This window comes from Engystomops pustulosus, chromosome 9, assembly GCF_040894005.1.
Source record: "Engystomops pustulosus chromosome 9, aEngPut4.maternal, whole genome shotgun sequence".
Classification (NCBI taxonomy): domain Eukaryota; kingdom Metazoa; phylum Chordata; class Amphibia; order Anura; family Leptodactylidae; genus Engystomops; species Engystomops pustulosus.
The window spans coordinates 66,955,684-66,975,039 of NC_092419.1; the positions used below are offsets into that span (position 1 = coordinate 66,955,684).

Sequence of the window (19,356 nt, forward strand, 5' to 3'; positions counted from 1 at the left end):
TTGCCAAGCCTTAAGCTGCATTGCTGCTGCGATCTGACGAGAGCAGGCACATTCAGCTTAGAATGGCCGTTGACAGCAGCTGTTCAATTTGAACCTTCTTTTACCATCTTTGACAGAGAAACTAACAATTTTCAGGTTCAAAAAGGTCAACAGAACTTGGGATTCCCAGCCAGTCTCCCATGCTGGTACTTGCCAAGCCTTAAGCTGCATTGATGCTGCGATCTGACGAGAGCAGGCACATTCAGCTTAGAATGGCCGTTGACAGCAGCTGTTCAGTTTGAACCTTCTTTTACTATCTCATAGAGAAACTAACACAATTTTCAGGTTCAAAAAGGTCAACGGAACTTGGAATTCGCAGCCAGTCTCCCATGCTGGTACTTGCCAAGCCTTAAGCCGCATCGCTGCTGTGCTCCGACAAGAGCACGCACATTCAGCTTAGAATGGCCGTTGACAGCAGCTGTTCAATTTGAACCTTCTTTTACTATCTCATAGAGAAACTAACACAATTTTCAGGTTCAAAAAGGTCAACGGAACTTGGGATTCCCAGCCAGTCTCCCATGCTGGTACTTGCCAAGCCTTAAGCTGCATTGCTGCTGTGATCTGACGAGAGCAGGCACATTCAGCTTAGAATGGCCGTTGACAGCAGCTGTTCAGTTTGAACCTTCTTTTACTATCTCATAGAGAAACTAACACAATTTTCAGGTTCAAAAAGGTCAACAGAACTTGGGATTCCCAGCCAGTCTCCCATGCTGGTACTTGCCAAGCCTTAAGCTGCATTGCTGCTGCGATCTGACGAGAGCAGGCACATTCAGCTTAGAATGGCCGTTGACAGCAGCTGTTCAATTTGAACCTTCTTTTACTATCTCATAGAGAAACTAACACAATTTTCAGGTTCAAAAAGGTCAACGGAACTTGGGATTCCCAGCCAGTCTCCCATGCTGGTACTTACCAAGCCTTAAGCTGCATTGCTGCTGCCATCTGACGAGAGCAGGCACATTCAGCTTAGAATGGCCGTTGACAGCAGCTGTTCAATTTGAACCTTCTTTTACCATCTTTGACAGAGAAACTAACACAATTTTCAGGTTCAAAAAGGTCAACAGAACTTGGGATTCCCAGCCAGTCTCCCATGCTGGTACTTGCCAAGCCTTAAGCTGCATTGCTGCTGCGATCTGACGAGAGCAGGCACATTCAGCTTAGAATGGCCGTTGACAGCAGCTGTTCAATTTGAACCTTCTTTTACTATCTCATAGAGAAACTAACACAATTTTCAGGTTCAAAAAGGTCAACGGAACTTGGGATTCCCAGCCAGTCTCCCATGCTGGTACTTGCCAAGCCTTAAGCTGCATTGCTGCTGCGATCTGACAAGAGCAGGCACATTCAGCTTAGAATGGCCGTTGACAGCAGCTGTTCAATTTGAACCTTCTTTTACCATCTTTGACAGAGAAACTAACAATTTTCAGGTTCAAAAAGGTCAACAGAACTTGGGATTCCCAGCCAGTCTCCCATGCTGGTACTTGCCAAGCCTTAAGCTGCATTGATGCTGCGATCTGACGAGAGCAGGCACATTCAGCTTAGAATGGCCGTTGACAGCAGCTGTTCAGTTTGAACCTTCTTTTACTATCTCATAGAGAAACTAACACAATTTTCAGGTTCAAAAAGGTCAACGGAACTTGGAATTCGCAGCCAGTCTCCCATGCTGGTACTTGCCAAGCCTTAAGCCGCATCGCTCCTGTGATCCGACAAGAGCACGCACATTCAGCTTAGAATGGCCGTTGACAGCAGCTGTTCAATTTGAACCTTCTTTTACTATCTCATAGAGAAACTAACACAATTTTCAGGTTCAAAAAGGTCAACGGAACTTGGGATTCCCAGCCAGTCTCCCATGCTGGTACTTGCCAAGCCTTAAGCTGCATTGCTGCTCTGATCTGACGAGAGCAGGCACATTCAGCTTAGAATGGCCGTTGACAGCAGCTGTTCAGTTTGAACCTTCTTTTACTATCTCATAGAGAAACTAACACAATTTTCAGGTTCAAAAAGGTCAACGGAACTTGGTATTCCCAGCCAGTCTCCCATGCTGGTACTTGCCAAGCCTTAAGCTGCATTGCTGCTGCGATCTGACGAGAGCAGGCACATTCAGCTTAGAATGGCCGTTGACAGCAGCTGTTCAATTTGAACCTTCTTTTACCATCTTTGACAGAGAAACTAACAATTTTCAGGTTCAAAAAGGTCAACAGAACTTGGGATTCCCAGCCAGTCTCCCATGCTTGTACTTGCCAAGCCTTAAGCTGCATTGTTGCTGCGATCTGACGAGAGCAGGCACATTCAGCTTAGAATGGCCGTTGACAGCAGCTGTTCAATTTGAACCTTCTTTTACTATCTCATAGAGAAACTAACACAATTTTCAGGTTCAAAAAGGTCAACAGAACTTGGGATTCCCAGCCAGTCTCCCATGCTGGTACTTGCCAAGCCTTAAGCTGCATTGCTGCTGCGATCTGACGAGAGCAGGCACATTCAGCTTAGAATGGCCGTTGGCAGCAGCTGTTCAATTTGAACCTTCTTTTACCATCTTTGACAGAGAAACTAACAATTTTCAAGTTCAAAAAGGTCAACGGAACTTGGAATTCGCAGCCAGTCTCCCATGCTGGTACTTGCCAAGCCTTAAGCCGCATCGCTGCTGTGATCCGACAAGAGCACGCACATTCAGCTTAGAATGGCCGTTGACAGCAGCTGTTCAATTTGAACCTTCTTTTACTATCTCATAGAGAAACTAACACAATTTTCAGGTTCAAAAAGGTCAACGGAACTTGGGATTCCCAGCCAGTCTCCCATGCTGGTACTTGGCAAGCCTTAAGCTGCATTGCTGCTGTGATCTGACGAGAGCAGGCACATTCAGCTTAGAATGGCCGTTGACAGCAGCTGTTCAGTTTGAACCTTCTTTTACTATCTCATAGAGAAACTAACACAATTTTCAGGTTCAAAAAGGTCAACGGAACTTGGTATTCCCAGCCAGTCTCCCATGCTGGTACTTGCCAAGCCTTAAGCTGCATTGCTGCTGCGATCTGACGAGAGCAGGCACATTCAGCTTAGAATGGCCGTTGACAGCAGCTGTTCAATTTGAACCTTCTTTTACCATCTTTGACAGAGAAACTAACAATTTTCAGGTTCAAAAAGGTCAACAGAACTTGGGATTCCCAGCCAGTCTCCCATGCTTGTACTTGCCAAGCCTTAAGCTGCATTGTTGCTGCGATCTGACGAGAGCAGGCACATTCAGCTTAGAATGGCCGTTGACAGCAGCTGTTCAATTTGAACCTTCTTTTACTATCTCATAGAGAAACTAACACAATTTTCAGGTTCAAAAAGGTCAACAGAACTTGGGATTCCCAGCCAGTCTCCCATGCTGGTACTTGCCAAGCCTTAAGCTGTATTGCTGCTGCGATCTGACGAGAGCAGGCACATTCAGCTTAGAATGGCCGTTGACAGCAGCTGTTCAATTTGAACCTTCTTTTACCATCTTTGACAGAGAAACTAACAATTTTCAAGTTCAAAAAGGTCAACAGAACTTGGGATTCCCAGCCAGTCTCCCATGCTGGTACTTGCCAAGCCTTAAGCTGCATTTATGCTGCGATCTGACGAGAGCAGGCACATTCAGCTTAGAATGGCCGTTGACAGCAGCTGTTCAGTTTGAACCTTCTTTTACTATCTCATAGAGAAACTAACACAATTTTCAGGTTCAAAAAGGTCAACGGAACTTGGAATTCGCAGCCAGTCTCCCATGCTGGTACTTGCCAAGCCTTAAGCCGCATCGCTGCTGTGATCCGACAAGAGCACGCACATTCAGCTTAGAATGGCCGTTGACAGCAGCTGTTCAATTTGAACCTTCTTTTACTATCTCATAGAGAAACTAACACAATTTTCAGGTTCAAAAAGGTCAACGGAACTTGGGATTCCCAGCCAGTCTCCCATGCTGGTACTTGGCAAGCCTTAAGCTGCATTGCTGCTGTGATCTGACGAGAGCAGGCACATTCAGCTTAGAATGGCCGTTGACAGCAGCTGTTCAGTTTGAACCTTCTTTTACTATCTCATAGAGAAACTAACACAATTTTCAGGTTCAAAAAGGTCAACGGAACTTGGTATTCCCAGCCAGTCTCCCATGCTGGTACTTGCCAAGCCTTAAGCTGCATTGCTGCTGCGATCTGACGAGAGCAGGCACATTCAGCTTAGAATGGCCGTTGACAGCAGCTGTTCAATTTGAACCTTCTTTTACCATCTTTGACAGAGAAAGTAACAATTTTCAGGTTCAAAAAGGTCAACAGAACTTGGGATTCCCAGCCAGTCTCCCATGCTTGTACTTGCCAAGCCTTAAGCTGCATTGTTGCTGCGATCTGACGAGAGCAGGCACATTCAGCTTAGAATGGCCGTTGCCAGCAGCTGTTCAATTTGAACCTTCTTTTACTATCTCATAGAGAAACTAACACAATTTTCAGGTTCAAAAAGGTCAACAGAACTTGGGATTCCCAGCCAGTCTCCCATGCTGGTACTTGCCAAGCCTTAAGCTGTATTGCTGCTGCGATCTGACGAGAGCAGGCACATTCAGCTTAGAATGGCCGTTGACAGCAGCTGTTCAATTTGAACCTTCTTTTACCATCTTTGACAGAGAAACTAACAATTTTCAGGTTCAAAAAGGTCAACAGAACTTGGGATTCCCAGCCAGTCTCCCATGCTGGTACTTGCCAAGCCTTAAGCTGCATTGATGCTGCAATCTGACGAGAGCAGGCACATTCAGCTTAGAATGGCCGTTGACAGCAGCTGTTCAGTTTGAACCTTCTTTTACTATCTCATAGAGAAACTAACACAATTTTCAGGTTCAAAAAGGTCAACGGAACTTGGTTTTCCCAGCCAGTCTCCCATGCTGGTACTTGCCAAGCCTTAAGCTGCATTGCTGCTGCGATCTGACGAGAGCAGGCACATTCAGCTTAGAATGGCCGTTGACAGCAGCTGTTCAATTTGAACCTTCTTTTACCATCTTTGACAGAGAAACTAACAATTTTCAGGTTCAAAAAGGTCAACAGAACTTGGGATTCCCAGCCAGTCTCCCATGCATGTACTTGCCAAGCCTTAAGCTGCATTGTTGCTGCGATCTGACGAGAGCAGGCACATTCAGCTTAGAATGGCCGTTGACAGCAGCTGTTCAATTTAAACCTTCTTTTACTATCTCATAGAGAAACTAACACAATTTTCAGGTTCAAAAAGGTCAACAGAACTTGGGATTCCCAGCCAGTCTCCCATGCTGGTACTTGCCAAGCCTTAAGCTGCATTGCTGCTGCGATCTGACAAGAGCAGGCACATTCAGCTTAGAATGGCCGTTGACTGCAGCTGTTCAATTTGAACCTTCTTTTACTATCTCATAGAAAAACTAACACAATTTTCAGGTTCAAAAAGGTCAACAGTACTTGGGATTCCCAGCCAGTCTCCCATGCTGGTACTTGCCAAGACTTACACTGCATTGCTGCTGCGATCTGACGAGAGCAGGCACATTCAGCTTAGAATGGCCGATGACAGCAGCTGTTCAATTTGAACCTTCTTTTACTATCTCATAGAGAAACTAACACAATTTTCAGGTTCAAAAAGGTCAACGGAACTTGGGATTCCCAGACAGTCTCCCATGCTGGTACTTGCCAAGCCTTAAGCTGCATTGCTGCTGCGATCTGACGAGAGCAGGCACATTCAGCTTAGAATGGCCGTTGACAGCAGCTGTTCAATTTGAACCTTCTTTTACTATCTCATAGAGAAACTAACACAATTTTCAGGTTCAAAAAGGTCAACAGAACTTGGGATTCCCAGCCAGTCTCCCATGCTGGTACTTGCCAAGCCTTAAGCTGCATTGCTGCTGCGATCTGACTAGAGCAGGCACATTCAGCTTAGAATGGCCGTTGACAGCAGCTGTTCAATTTGAACCTTCTTTTACTATCTCATAGAGAAACTAACACAATTTTCAGGTTCAAAAAGGTCAACGGAACTTGGGATTCCCAGCCAGTCTCCCATGCTGGTACTTGCCAAGCTTTAAGCTGCTGCGATCTGACGAGAGCAGGCACATTCAGCTTAGAATGGCCGTTGACAGCAGCTGTTCAATTTGAACCTTCTTTTACTATCTCATAGAGAAACTAACACAATTTTCAGGTTCAAAAAGGTCAACAGAACTTGGGATTCCCAGCCAGTCTCCCATGCTGGTACTTGCCAAGCCTTAAGCTGCATTGCTGCTGCGATCTGATGAGAGCAGGCACATTCAGCTTAGAATGGCCGTTGACAGCAGCTGTTCAATTTGAACCTTCTTTTACTATCTCATAGAGTAACTAACACAATTTTCAGGTTCAAAAAAGTCAACGGAACTTGGGATTCCCAGCCAGTCTCCCATGCTGGTACTTGCCAAGCCTTAAGCTGCATTGCTGCTGCGATCTGACGAGAGCAGGCACATTCAGCTTAGAATGGCCGTTGACAGCAGCTGTTCAATTTGAACCTTCTTTTACTATCTCATAGAGAAACTAACACAATTTTCAGGTTCAAAAAGGTCAACGGAACTTGGGATTCCCAGCCAGTCTCCCATGCTGGTACTTGCCAAGCCTTAAGCTGCATTGCTGCTGCGATCTGACGAGAGCAGGCACATTCAGCTTAGAATGGCCGTTGACAGCAGCTGTTCAGTTTGAACCTTCTTTTACTATCTCATAGAGAAACTAACACAATTTTCAGGTTCAAAAAGGTCAACGGAACATGGGATTCGCAGCCAGTCTCCCATGCTGGTACTTGCCAAGCCTTAAGCCGCATCGCTGCTGTGATCCGACAAGAGCACGCACATTCAGCTTAGAATGGCCGTTGACACCAGCTGTTCAATTTGAACCTTCTTTTACTATCTCATAGAGAAACTAACACAATTTTCAGGTTCAAAAAGGTCAACGGAACTTGGGATTCCCAGCCAGTCTCCCATGCTGGTACTTACCAAGCCTTAAGCTGCATTGCTGCTGCCATCTGACGAGAGCAGGCACATTCAGCTTAGAATGGCCGTTGACAGCAGCTGTTCAATTTGAACCTTCTTTTACCATCTTTGACAGAGAAACTAACAATTTTCAGGTTCAAAAAGGTCAACAGAACTTGGGATTCCCAGCCAGTCTCCCATGCTGGTACTTGCCAAGCCTTAAGCTGCATTGCTGCTGCGATCTGACGAGAGCAGGCACATTCAGCTTAGAATGGCCGTTGACAGCAGCTGTTCAGTTTGAACCTTCTTTTACCATCTTTGACAGAGAAACTAACAATTTTCAGGTTCAAAAAGGTCAACAGAACTTGGGATTCCCAGCCAGTCTCCCATGCTGGTACTTGCCAAGCCTTAAGCTGCATTGCTGCTGCGATCTGACGAGAGCAGGCACATTCAGCTTAGAATGGCCGTTGACAGCAGCTGTTCAGTTTGAACCTTCTTTTACTATCTCATAGAGAAACTAACACAATTTTCAGGTTCAAAAAGGTCAACGGAACTTGGAATTCGCAGCCAGTCTCCCATGCTGGTACTTGCCAAGCCTTAAGCCGCATCGCTGCTGTGATCCGACAAGAGCACGCACATTCAGCTTAGAATGGCCGTTGACAGCAGTTGTTCAATTTGAACCTTCTTTTACTATCTCATAGAGAAACTAACACAATTTTCAGGTTCAAAAAGGTCAACAGAACTTGAGATTCCCAGCCAGTCTCCCATGCTGGTACTTGCCAAACCTTAAGCTGCATTGCTGCTGCGATCTGACGAGAGCAGGCACATTCAGCTTAGAATGGCCGTTGACAGCAGCTGTTCAATTTGAACCTTCTTTTACTATCTCATAGAGAAACTAACACAATTTTCAGGTTCAAAAAGGTCAACAGAACTTGGGATTCCCAGCCAGTCTCCCATGCTGGTACTTACCAAGCCTTAAGCTGCATTGCTGCTGCCATCTGACGAGAGCAGGCACATTCAGCTTAGAATGGCCGTTGACAGCAGCTGTTCAATTTGAACCTTCTTTTACCATCTTTGACAGAGAAACTAACACAATTTTCAGGTTCAAAAAGGTCAACAGAACTTGGGATTCCCAGCCAGTCTCCCATGCTGGTACTTGCCAAGCCTTAAGCTGCATTGCTGCTGCGATCTGACGAGAGCAGGCACATTCAGCTTAGAATGGCCGTTGACAGCAGCTGTTCAATTTGAACCTTCTTTTACTATCTCATAGAGAAACTAACACAATTTTCAGGTTCAAAAAGGTCAACGGAACTTGGGATTCCCAGCCAGTCTCCCATGCTGGTACTTGCCAAGCCTTAAGCTGCATTGCTGCTGCGATCTGACGAGAGCAGGCACATTCAGCTTAGAATGGCCGTTGACAGCAGCTGTTCAATTTGAACCTTCTTTTACTATCTCATAGAGAAACTAACACAATTTTCAGGTTCAAAAAGCTCAACAGAACTTGGGATTCCCAGCCAGTCTCCCATGCTGGTACTTGCCAAGCCTTAAGCTGCATTGCTGCTGCCATCTGACGAGAGCAGGCACATTCAGCTTAGAATGGCCGTTGACAGCAGCTGTTCAGTTTGAACCTTCTTTTACTATCTCATAGAGAAACTAACACAATTTTCAGGTTCAAAAAGGTCAACGGAACTTGGAATTCGCAGCCAGTCTCCCATGCTGGTACTTGCCAAGCCTTAAGCCGCATCGCTGCTGTGCTCCGACAAGAGCACGCACATTCAGCTTAGAATGGCCGTTGACAGCAGCTGTTCAATTTGAACCTTCTTTTACTATCTCATAGAGAAACTAACACAATTTTCAGGTTCAAAAAGGTCAACGGAACTTGGGATTCCCAGCCAGTCTCCCATGCTGGTACTTGCCAAGCCTTAAGCTGCATTGCTGCTGTGATCTGACGAGAGCAGGCACATTCAGCTTAGAATGGCCGTTGACAGCAGCTGTTCAGTTTGAACCTTCTTTTACTATCTCATAGAGAAACTAACACAATTTTCAGGTTCAAAAAGGTCAACGGAACTTGGTATTCCCAGCCAGTCTCCCATGCTGGTACTTGCCAAGCCTTAAGCTGCATTGCTGCTGCGATCTGACGAGAGCAGGCACATTCAGCTTAGAATGGCCGTTGACAGCAGCTGTTCAATTTGAACCTTCTTTTACTATCTCATAGAGAAACTAACACAATTTTCAGGTTCAAAAAGGTCAACAGAACTTGGGATTCCCAGCCAGTCTCCCATGCTGGTACTTACCAAGCCTTAAGCTGCATTGCTGCTGCCATCTGACGAGAGCAGGCACATTCAGCTTAGAATGGCCGTTGACAGCAGCTGTTCATTTTGAACCTTCTTTTACTATCTCATAGAGAAACTAACACAATTTTCAGGTTCAAAAAGGTCAACAGAACTTGGGATTCCCAGCCAGTCTCCCATGCTGGTACTTGCCAAGCCTTAAGCTGCATTGCTGCTGCGATCTGACGAGAGCAGGCACATTCAGCTTAGAATGGCCGTTGACAGCAGCTGTTCAATTTGAACCTTCTTTTACCATCTTTGACAGAGAAACTAACAATTTTCAGGTTCAAAAAGGTCAACAGAACTTGGGATTCCCAGCCAGTCTCCCATGCTGGTACTTGCCAAGCCTTAAGCTGCATTGATGCTGCGATCTGACGAGAGCAGGCACATTCAGCTTAGAATGGCCGTTGACAGCAGCTGTTCAGTTTGAACCTTCTTTTACTATCTCATAGAGAAACTAACACAATTTTCAGGTTCAAAAAGGTCAACGGAACTTGGAATTCGCAGCCAGTCTCCCATGCTGGTACTTGCCAAGCCTTAAGCCACATCGCTGCTGTGCTCCGACAAGAGCACGCACATTCAGCTTAGAATGGCCGTTGACAGCAGCTGTTCAATTTGAACCTTCTTTTACTATCTCATAGAGAAACTAACACAATTTTCAGGTTCAAAAAAGTCAACGGAACTTGGGATTCCCAGCCAGTCTCCCATGCTGGTACTTGCCAAGCCTTAAGCTGCATTGCTGCTGTGATCTGACGAGAGCAGGCACATTCAGCTTAGAATGGCCGTTGACAGCAGCTGTTCAGTTTGAACCTTCTTTTACTATCTCATAGAGAAACTAACACAATTTTCAGGTTCAAAAAGGTCAACGGAACTTGGTATTCCCAGCCAGTCTCCCATGCTGGTACTTGCCAAGCCTTAAGCTGCATTGCTGCTGCGATCTGACGAGAGCAGGCACATTCAGCTTAGAATGGCCGTTGACAGCAGCTGTTCAATTTGAACCTTCTTTTACCATCTTTGACAGAGAAACTAACAATTTTCAGGTTCAAAAAGGTCAACAGAACTTGGGATTCCCAGCCAGTCTCCCATGCTTGTACTTGCCAAGCCTTAAGCTGCATTGTTGCTGCGATCTGACGAGAGCAGGCACATTCAGCTTAGAATGGCCGTTGACAGCAGCTGTTCAATTTGAACCTTCTTTTACTATCTCATAGAGAAACTAACACAATTTTCAGGTTCAAAAAGGTCAACAGAACTTGGGATTCCCAGCCAGTCTCCCATGCTGGTACTTGCCAAGCCTTAAGCTGCATTGCTGCTGCGATCTGACGAGAGCAGGCACATTCAGCTTAGAATGGCCGTTGACAGCAGCTGTTCAATTTGAACCTTCTTTTACCATCTTTGACAGAGAAACTAACAATTTTCAGGTTCAAAAAGGTCAACAGAACTTGGGATTCCCAGCCAGTCTCCCATGCTTGTACTTGCCAAGCCTTAAGCTGCATTGTTGCTGCGATCTGACGAGAGCAGGCACATTCAGCTTAGAATGGCCGTTGACAGCAGCTGTTCAATTTGAACCTTCTTTTACTATCTCATAGAGAAACTAACACAATTTTCAGGTTCAAAAAGGTCAACAGAACTTGGGATTCCCAGCCAGTCTCCCATGCTGGTACTTGCCAAGCCTTAAGCTGCATTGCTGCTGCGATCTGACGAGAGCAGGCACATTCAGCTTAGAATGGCCGTTGACAGCAGCTGTTCAATTTGAACCTTCTTTTACTATCTCATAGAGAAACTAACACAATTTTCAGGTTCAAAAAGGTCAACGGAACTTGGGATTCCCAGCCAGTCTCCCATGCTGGTACTTGCCAAGCTTTAAGCTGCTGCGATCTGACGAGAGCAGGCACATTCAGCTTAGAATGGCCGTTGACAGCAGCTGTTCAATTTGAACCTTCTTTTACTATCTCATAGAGAAACTAACACAATTTTCAGGTTCAAAAAGGTCAACAGAACTTGGGATTCCCAGCCAGTCTCCCATGCTGGTACTTGCCAAGCCTTAAGCTGCATTGCTGCTGCGATCTGATGAAAGCAGGCACATTCAGCTTAGAATGGCCGTTGACAGCAGCTGTTCAATTTGAACCTTCTTTTACTATCTCATAGAGAAACTAACACAATTTTCAGGTTCAAAAAGGTCGACGGAACTTGGGATTCCCAGCCAGTCTCCCATGCTGGTATTTGCCAAGCCTTAAGCTGCATTGCTGCTGCGATCTGACGAGAGCAGGCACATTCAGCTTAGAATGGCCGTTGACAGCAGCTGTTCAGTTTGAACCTTCTTTTACTATCTCATAGAGAAACTAACACAATTTTCAGGTTCAAAAAGGTCAACGGAACTTTGGATTCGCAGCCAGTCTCCCATGCTGGTACTTGCCAAGCCTTAAGCCGCATCGCTGCTGTGATCCGACAAGAGCACGCACATTCAGCTTAGAATGGCCGTTGACACCAGCTGTTCAATTTGAACCTTCTTTTACTATCTCATAGAGAAACTAACACAATTTTCAGGTTCAAAAAGGTCAACGGAACTTGGGATTCCCAGCCAGTCTCCCATGCTGGTACTTACCAAGCCTTAAGCTGCATTGCTGCTGCCATCTGACGAGAGCAGGCACATTCAGCTTAGAATGGCCGTTGACAGCAGCTGTTCAATTTGAACCTTCTTTTACCATCTTTGACAGAGAAACTAACAATTTTAAGGTTCAAAAAGGTCAACAGAACTTGGGATTCCCAGCCAGTCTCCCATGCTGGTACTTGCCAAGCCTTAAGCTGCATTGCTGCTGCGATCTGACGAGAGCAGGCACATTCAGCTTAGAATGGCCGTTGACAGCAGCTGTTCAGTTTGAACCTTCTTTTACTATCTCATAGAGAAACTAACACAATTTTCAGGTTCAAAAAGGTCAACGGAACTTGGAATTCGCAGCCAGTCTCCCATGCTGGTACTTGCCAAGCCTTAAGCCGCATCGCTACTGTGATCCGACAAGAGCACGCACATTCAGCTTAGAATGGCCGTTGACAGCAGCTGTTCAATTTGAACCTTCTTTTACTATCTCATAGAGAAACTAACACAATTTTCAGGTTCAAAAAGGTCAACAGAACTTGAGATTCCCAGCCAGTCTCCCATGCTGGTACTTGCCAAACCTTAAGCTGCATTGCTGCTGCGATCTGACGAGAGCAGGCACATTCAGCTTAGAATGGCCGTTGACAGCAGCTGTTCAATTTGAACCTTCTTTTACTATCTCATAGAGAAACTAACACAATTTTCAGGTTCAAAAAGGTCAACAGAACTTGGGATTCCCAGCCAGTCTCCCATGCTGGTACTTACCAAGCCTTAAGCTGCATTGCTGCTGCCATCTGACGAGAGCAGGCACATTCAGCTTAGAATGGCCGTTGACAGCAGCTGTTCAATTTGAACCTTCTTTTACTATCTCATAGAGAAACTAACACAATTTTCAGGTTCAAAAAGGTCAACAGAACTTGGGATTCCCAGCCAGTCTCCCATGCTGGTACTTGCCAAGCCTTAAGCTGCATTGCTGCTGCGATCTGACGAGAGCAGGCACATTCAGCTTAGAATGGCCGTTGACAGCAGCTGTTCAATTTGAACCTTCTTTTACTATCTCATAGAGAAACTAACACAATTTTCAGGTTCAAAAAGGTCAACGGAACTTGAGATTCCCAGCCAGTCTCCCATGCTGGTACTTACCAAGCCTTAAGCTGCATTGCTGCTGCCATCTGACGAGAGCAGGCACATTCAGCTTAGAATGGCCGTTGACAGCAGCTGTTCAATTTGAACCTTCTTTTACCATCTTTGACAGAGAAACTAACACAATTTTCAGGTTCAAAAAGGTCAACAGAACTTGGGATTCCCAGCCAGTCTCCCATGCTGGTACTTGCCAAGCCTTAAGCTGCATTGCTGCTGCGATCTGACGAGAGCAGGCACATTCAGCTTAGAATGGCCGTTGACAGCAGCTGTTCAATTTGAACCTTCTTTTACTATCTCATAGAGAAACTAACACAATTTTCAGGTTCAAAAAGGTCAACGGAACTTGGGATTCCCAGCCAGTCTCCCATGCTGGTACTTGCCAAGCCTTAAGCTGCATTGCTGCTGCGATCTGACGAGAGCAGGCACATTCAGCTTAGAATGGCCGTTGACAGCAGCTGTTCAATTTGAACCTTCTTTTACCATCTTTGACAGAGAAACTAACAATTTTCAGGTTCAAAAAGGTCAACAGAACTTGGGATTCCCAGCCAGTCTCCCATGCTGGTACTTGCCAAGCCTTAAGCTGCATTGATGCTGCAATCTGACGAGAGCAGGCACATTCAGCTTAGAATGGCCGTTGACAGCAGCTGTTCAGTTTGAACCTTCTTTTACTATCTCATAGAGAAACTAACACAATTTTCAGGTTCAAAAAGGTCAACGGAACTTGGAATTCGCAGCCAGTGTCCCATGCTGGTACTTGCCAAGCCTTAAGCCGCATCGCTGCTGTGATCCGACAAGAACACGCACATTCAGCTTAGAATGGCCGTTGACAGCAGCTGTTAAATTTGAACCTTCTTTTACTATCTCATAGAGAAACTAACACAATTTTCAGGTTCAAAAAGCTCAACAGAACTTGGGATTCCCAGCCAGTCTCCCATGCTGGTACTTGCCAAGCCTTAAGCTGCATTGCTGCTGCCATCTGACGAGAGCAGGCACATTCAGCTTAGAATGGCCGTTGACAGCAGCTGTTCAATTTGAACCTTCTTTTACCATCTTTGACAGAGAAACTAACAATTTTCAGGTTCAAAAAGGTCAACAGAACTAGGGATTCCCAGCCAGTCTCCCATGCTGGTACTTGCCAAGCCTTAAGCTGCATTGATGCTGCGATCTGACGAGAGCAGGCACATTCAGCTTAGAATGGCCGTTGACAGCAGCTGTTCAGTTAGAACCTTCTTTTACTATCTCATAGAGAAACTAACACAATTTTCAGGTTCAAAAAGGTCAACGGAACTTGGAATTCGCAGCCAGTCTCCCATGCTGGTACTTGCCAAGCCTTAAGCTGCATTGCTGCTGCGATCTGACGAGAGCAGGCACATTCAGCTTAGAATGGCCGTTGACAGCAGCTGTTCAATTTGAACCTTCTTTTACTATCTCATAGAAAAACTAACACAATTTTCAGGTTCAAAAAGGTCAACAGTACTTGGGATTCCCAGCCAGTCTCCCATGCTGGTACTTGCCAAGCCTTACGCTGCATTGCTGCTGCGATCTGACGAGAGCAGGCACATTCAGCTTAGAATGGCCGTTGACAGCAGCTGTTCAATTTGAACCTTCTTTTACTATCTCATAGAGAAACTAACACAATTTTCAGGTTCAAAAAGGTCAACGGAACTTGGGATTCCCAGACAGTCTCCCATGCTGGTACTTGCCAAGCCTTAAGCTGCATTGCTGCTGCGATCTGACGAGAGCAGGCACATTCAGCTTAGAATGGCCGTTGACAGCAGCTGTTCAATTTGAACCTTCTTTTACTATGTTATAGAGAAACTAACACAATTTTCAGGTTCAAAAAGGTCAACAGAACTTGGGATTCCCAGCCAGTCTCCCATGCTGGTACTTGCCAAGCCTTAAGCTGCATTGCTGCTGCGATCTGACGAGAGCAGGCACATTCAGCTTAGAATGGCCGTTGACAGCAGCTGTTCAATTTGAACCTTCTTTTACTATCTCATAGAGAAACTAACACAATTTTCAGGTTCAAAAAGGTCAACGGAACTTGGGATTCCCAGCCAGTCTCCCATGCTGGTACTTGCCAAGCTTTAAGCTGCTGCGATCTGACGAGAGCAGGCACATTCAGCTTAGAATGGCCGTTGACAGCAGCTGTTCAATTTGAACCTTCTTTTACTATCTCATAGAGAAACTAACACAATTTTCAGGTTCAAAAAGGTCAACAGAACTTGGGATTCCCAGCCAGTCTCCCATGCTGGTACTTGCCAAGCCTTAAGCTGCATTGCTGCTGCGATCTGATGAGAGCAGGCACATTCAGCTTAGAATGGCCGTTGACAGCAGCTGTTCAATTTGAACCTTCTTTTACTATCTCATAGAGAAACTAACACAATTTTCAGGTTCAAAAAGGTCAACTGAACTTGGGATTCCCAGCCAGTCTCCCATGCTGGTACTTGCCAAGCCTTAAGCTGCATTGCTGCTGCGATCTGACGAGAGCAGGCACATTCAGCTTAGAATGGCCGTTGACAGCAGCTGTTCAGTTTGAACCTTCTTTTACTATCTCATAGAGAAACTAACACAATTTTCAGGTTCAAAAAGGTCAACGGAACTTGGGATTCGCAGCCAGTCTCCCATGCTGGTACTTGCCAAGCCTTAAGCCGCATCGCTGCTGTGATCCGACAAGAGCACGCACATTCAGCTTAGAATGGCCGTTGACACCAGCTGTTCAATTTGAACCTTCTTTTACTATCTCATAGAGAAACTAACACAATTTTCAGGTTCAAAAAGGTCAACGGAACTTGGGATTCCCAGCCAGTCTCCCATGCTGGTACTTGCCAAGCTTTAAGCTGCTGCGATCTGACGAGAGCAGGCACATTCAGCTTAGAATGGCCGTTGACAGCAGCTGTTCAATTTGAACCTTCTTTTACTATCTCATAGAGAAACTAACACAATTTTCAGGTTCAAAAAGGTCAACAGAACTTGGGATTCCCAGCCAGTCTCCCATGCTGGTACTTGCCAAGCCTTAAGCTGCATTGCTGCTGCGATCTGATGAGAGCAGGCACATTCAGCTTAGAATGGCCGTTGACAGCAGCTGTTCAATTTGAACCTTCTTTTACTATCTCATAGAGAAACTAACACAATTTTCAGGTTCAAAAAGGTCAACTGAACTTGGGATTCCCAGCCAGTCTCCCATGCTGGTACTTGCCAAGCCTTAAGCTGCATTGCTGCTGCGATCTGACGAGAGCAGGCACATTCAGCTTAGAATGGCCGTTGACAGCAGCTGTTCAGTTTGAACCTTCTTTTACTATCTCATAGAGAAACTAACACAATTTTCAGGTTCAAAAAGGTCAACGGAACTTGGGATTCGCAGCCAGTCTCCCATGCTGGTACTTGCCAAGCCTTAAGCCGCATCGCTGCTGTGATCCGACAAGAGCACGCACATTCAGCTTAGAATGGCCGTTGACACCAGCTGTTCAATTTGAACCTTCTTTTACTATCTCATAGAGAAACTAACACAATTTTCAGGTTCAAAAAGGTCAACGGAACTTGGGATTCCCAGCCAGTCTCCCATGCTGGTACTTACCAAGCCTTAAGCTGCATTGCTGCTGCCATCTGACGAGAGCAGGCACATTCAGCTTAGAATGGCCGTTGACAGCAGCTGTTCAATTTGAACCTTCTTTTACTATCTCATAGAGAAACTAACACAATTTTCAGGTTCAAAAAGGTCAACGGAACTTGGGATTCCCAGCCAGTCTCCCATGCTGGTACTTGCCAAGCCTTAAGCTGCATTGCTGCTGCGATCTGACGAGAGCAGGCACATTCAGCTTAGAATGGCCGTTGACAGCAGCTGTTCAATTTGAACCTTCTTTTACCATCTTTGACAGAGAAACTAACAATTTTCAGGTTCAAAAAGGTCAACAGAACTTGGGATTCCCAGCCAGTCTCCCATGCTGGTACTTGCCAAGCCTTAAGCTGCATTGCTGCTGCGATCTGACGAGAGCAGGCACATTCAGCTTAGAATGGCCGTTGACAGCAGCTGTTCAGTTTGAACCTTCTTTTACTATCTCATAGAGAAACTAACACAATTTTCAGGTTCAAAAAGGTCAACGGAACTTGGAATTCGCAGCCAGTCTCCCATGTTGGTACTTGCCAAGCCTTAAGCCGCATTGCTGCTGTGATCCGACAAGAGCACGCACATCCAGCTTAGAATGGCCGTTGACAGCAGCTGTTCAATTTGAACCTTCTTTTACTATCTCATAGAGAAACTAACACAATGTTCAGGTTCAAAAAGGTCAACAGAACTTGGGATTCCCAGCCAGTCTCCCATGCTGGTACTTGCTAAGCCTTAAGCTGCATTGCTGCTGCGATCTGACGAGAGCAGGCACATTCAGCTTAGAATGGCCGTTGACAGCAGCTGTTCAATTTGAACCTTCTTTTACTATCTCATAGAGAAACTAACACAATTTTCAGGTTCAAAAAGGTCAACGGAACTTGGGATTCCCAGCCAGTCTCCCATGCTGGTACTTGCCAAGCTTTAAGCTACTGCGATCTGACGAGAGCAGGCACATTCAGCTTAGAATGGCCGTTGACAGCAGCTGTTCAATTTGAACCTTCCTTTACTATCTCATAGAGAAACTAACACAATTTTCAGGTTCAAAAAGGTCAACGGAACTTGGGATTCCCAGACAGTCTCCCATGCTGGTACTTGCCAAGCCTTAAGCTGCATTGCTGCTGCGATCTGACGAGAGCAGGCACATTCAGCTTAGAATGGCCGTTGACAGCAGCTGTTCAATTTGAACCTTCTTTTACTATCTCATAGAGAAACTAACACAATTTTCAGGTTCAAAAAGGTCAACGGAACTTGGGATTCGCAGCCAGTCTCCCATGCTGGTACTTGCCAAGCCTTAAGCCGCATCGCTGCTGTGATCCGACAAGAGCACGCACATTCAGCTTAGAATGGCCGTTGACACCAGCTGTTCAATTTGAACCTTCTTTTACTATCTCATAGAGAAACTAACACAATTTTCAGGTTCAAAAAGCTCAACAGAACTTGGGATTCCCAGACAGTCTCCCATGCTGGTACTTGCCAAGCCTTAAGCTGCATTGCTGCTGCCATCTGACGAGAGCAGGCACATTCAGCTTAGAATGGCCGTTGACAGCAGCTGTTCAATTTGAACCTTCTTTTACCATCTTTGACAGAGAAACTAACAATTTTCAGGTTCAAAAAGGTCAACAGAACTTGGGATTCCCAGCCAGTCTCCCATGCTGGTACTTGCCAAGCCTTAAGCTGCATTGATGCTGCGATCTGACGAGAGCAGGCACATTCAGCTTAGAATGGCCGTTGACAGCAGCTGTTCAGTTTGAACCTTCTTTTACTATCTCATAGAGAAACTAACACAATTTTCAGGTTCAAAAAGGTCAACGGAACTTGGAATTCGCAGCCAGTCTCCCATGCTGGTACTTGCCAAGCCTTAAGCCGCATCGCTGCTGTGATCCGACAAGAGCACGCACATTCAGCTTAGAATGGCCGTTGACAGCAGCTGTTCAATTTGAACCTTCTTTTACTATGTTATAGAGAAACTAACACAATTTTCAGGTTCAAAAAGGTCAACAGAACTTGGGATTCCCAGCCAGTCTCCCATGCTGGTACTTGCCAAGCCTTAAGCTGCATTGCTGCTGCGATCTGACGAGAGCAGGCACATTCAGCTTAGAATGGCCGTTGACAGCAGCTGTTCAATTTGAACCTTCTTTTACTATCTCATAGAGAAACTAACACAATTTTCAGGTTCAAAAAGGTCAACGGAACTTGGGATTCCCAGCCAGTCTCCCATGCTGGTACTTGCCAAGCTTTAAGCTGCTGCGATCTGACGAGAGCAGGCACATTCAGCTTAGAATGGCCGTTGACAGCAGCTGTTCAATTTGAACCTTCTTTTACTATCTCATAGAGAAACTAACACAATTTTCAGGTTCAAAAAGGTCAACAGAACTTGGGATTCCCAGCCAGTCTCCCATGCTGGTACTTGCCAAGCCTTAAGCTGCATTGCTGCTGCGATCTGATGAGAGCAGGCACATTCAGCTTAGAATGGCCGTTGACAGCAGCTGTTCAATTTGAACCTTCTTTTACTATCTCATAGAGAAACTAACACAATTTTCAGGTTCAAAAAGGTCAACTGAACTTGGGATTCCCAGCCAGTCTCCCATGCTGGTACTTGCCAAGCCTTAAGCTGCATTGCTGCTGCGATCTGACGAGAGCAGGCACATTCAGCTTAGAATGGCCGTTGACAGCAGCTGTTCAGTTTGAACCTTCTTTTACTATCTCATAGAGAAAC

At 45.6% G+C, this 19,356-nt stretch overlaps 7 pseudogenes; all 7 read right to left on the bottom strand.

Moving 5' to 3' along the window:
- Nucleotides 1-5,628: 5,628 nt before the first annotated feature.
- Nucleotides 5,629-5,745, bottom strand: LOC140098394 (5S ribosomal RNA; annotated as a pseudogene).
- Nucleotides 5,746-14,688: 8,943 nt separating this feature from the next.
- On the bottom strand, nt 14,689-14,806 carry LOC140098361 (5S ribosomal RNA; annotated as a pseudogene).
- A 2,882-nt stretch (nt 14,807-17,688) lies between these two features.
- On the bottom strand, nt 17,689-17,806 carry LOC140098363 (5S ribosomal RNA; annotated as a pseudogene).
- A 259-nt stretch (nt 17,807-18,065) lies between these two features.
- Nucleotides 18,066-18,184, bottom strand: LOC140097846 (5S ribosomal RNA; annotated as a pseudogene).
- Nucleotides 18,185-18,254: 70 nt separating this feature from the next.
- Nucleotides 18,255-18,373, bottom strand: LOC140085701 (5S ribosomal RNA; annotated as a pseudogene).
- Nucleotides 18,374-18,632: 259 nt separating this feature from the next.
- Nucleotides 18,633-18,751, bottom strand: LOC140080418 (5S ribosomal RNA; annotated as a pseudogene).
- Nucleotides 18,752-19,002: 251 nt separating this feature from the next.
- On the bottom strand, nt 19,003-19,121 carry LOC140080239 (5S ribosomal RNA; annotated as a pseudogene).
- Between the last annotated feature and the right edge of the window lie 235 nt (nt 19,122-19,356).